The sequence below is a fragment of the Gavialis gangeticus genome, unplaced genomic scaffold, assembly GCF_001723915.1.
Source record: "Gavialis gangeticus isolate Ggan-Ray unplaced genomic scaffold, GavGan_comp1, whole genome shotgun sequence".
Lineage (NCBI taxonomy): Eukaryota > Metazoa > Chordata > Crocodylia > Gavialidae > Gavialis > Gavialis gangeticus.
The window spans coordinates 3,839,043-3,841,023 of record NW_017729023.1 but is presented as its reverse complement, the minus strand read 5'-3'; positions in this window follow the sequence as shown (position 1 = coordinate 3,841,023).

Genomic DNA, 1,981 nt, shown 5'->3' with positions numbered 1-1,981 from the left:
TACAAAAAAAAAGGCACAAAGCAGATACTCTTTCCCAGTTTCTTCCTATTAACAATTACAGCAATTATTCTGATTTCACTACCAGGAAGCCAAGTATCTGTGGCCTGAAGCATGTTTTGTAACAAACAGGAATTGAACAAACTTGACAAAGATGCATAATTTAGCAACATACAGGTTTCTGCCTGGGCCATGGGAAAAGTTTTCTATGATAGAAACTGTACATGCCAAACATATGTGGAAGCCCTGTGCTATGTGTTCCCTCAGTTATTTTGAAAAATATATTCATCTGCTCATTTGAATCATAAACACCTATATTTCAGCTCAAGATCTAGTCAATATTTTTAAAGCTGTATTAAAACAATCTTTAACCACTGCCTGATTAAACCAAATTAAAGTCTATCTTCACCTCTGTTGACTTTGCAGTTCTTTGAAGTGTACAGACATTTTCAAATCTCAACCTTATGTCTTGTGATCTGAACCTCCAAATGTTGCTTCATTTGATGCACAGTGTGGCGAATCCTGACTCTACTCCTTTGGAGAAGGTGGAGAGAAATTTTTAAACAGTTAGAAGGATAGCACATGGGTGCTGGGGAAGTGAAAAAAACCTCCCATTGATATCAATCAGGTTAGGATTTCATGTTGAGGATCTTTAGCATCTTTTGCTTATTCTAATAAAGTTTCCTATTCAGCATTTTGTCCCCTCTTGACACTCTCTCCACCCTTACCTGAAGTGCATAAACCCTGGCTTTACCTTTGCCTATTCTGTCTTATAGAAAACTTGTGTTGCTGCTGTCAGTAATCAACCATTCCACATTACAGTGGCCATCCAACCAACCCTTGATTCAGTTCCCTAAATTCTCAAGCAATGTAAATGAGTCTAAAGATTTCTCTGCTGCCCCCTGCTTTTGTCTGTTTCTGAAGCAGTGGAGTGCTGAAGAGCACAATACTGCTGGCCACGTACCAAGCACATTCAACATCTTGCCCACTACTTTTTCAAACTCTGCTTCCGTTTTTTTCTAATGTGACCTCATTTCCTGTGCTGTTATACAAACAGTGGGAAAACCCAGGAATGTGCCAAGCCAGATGCTGCTCTCTTGATACTGTATTGTTAGAGCAGTGCACAAACTGTGCTTATCATTAAGAGAACATGACTGCTGACTGCACAGGAAGTGGTCACTGCATTTTGGAACAGCTAAAAATTTAGAAGGCTCAAAAATCCTAGTAAATTTCCACAACAGCAAATAGTTGTTTTATCCCGGGCCCTACTTCTGTTGGGTGATATCTGTATATAAGGGCCTATTCCTACCTGCCCCCTCCCTGCCAACCCCCGTGATTTATAGCTGAATCTTGTTTTATAGATTGACCATATAATTTTGGTATGGGAAATCCTTCCAGCCTGGAGCTTGGCAAACTTTAATATGTTTTTATGTTGTCAAATTTCTTGAAGTCAAATTTGGATAAAATTCAGGTTAAATCAAATAACAATGAAGACATGTAGTAAGAGCTAAATTTTCATAGTTTCATAGTTTCTAGGGTCGGAAGGGACCTGAGAAGATCATCTAGTCTGACCCCCTGCCATGGCAGGAAAGAGTACTGGGGTCAAACGACCCCAGTAAGGTGTTCATCTAACCTCTTCTTAAAAAACCCCAGGGTAGGAGCCTGCACCACCTCTCTTGGAAGTTGGTTCCAGACCCTAGCCGCCCTGACCGTGAAATAGCGTCTCCTGATGTCTAACCTAAACCTACCCTCTGCTAGCTTGTGACCGTTGTTCCTGGTCACTCCTGGCTGTGCTCGGGGGAACAGTGACTCTCCCAATGCCTTCTGATCCCCCCTGACCAGTTTGTAACAGGCCACAAGATCCCCCCTCAGCCTTCTCTTGTGGAGGCTGAACAGGTTCAGGTCCCGTAGTCTCTCCTCATAGGGCCTGCCCTGCAGTCCCCTGATCATGCGAGTGGCCCTCCTCTGGACCCTCTCCATGCTG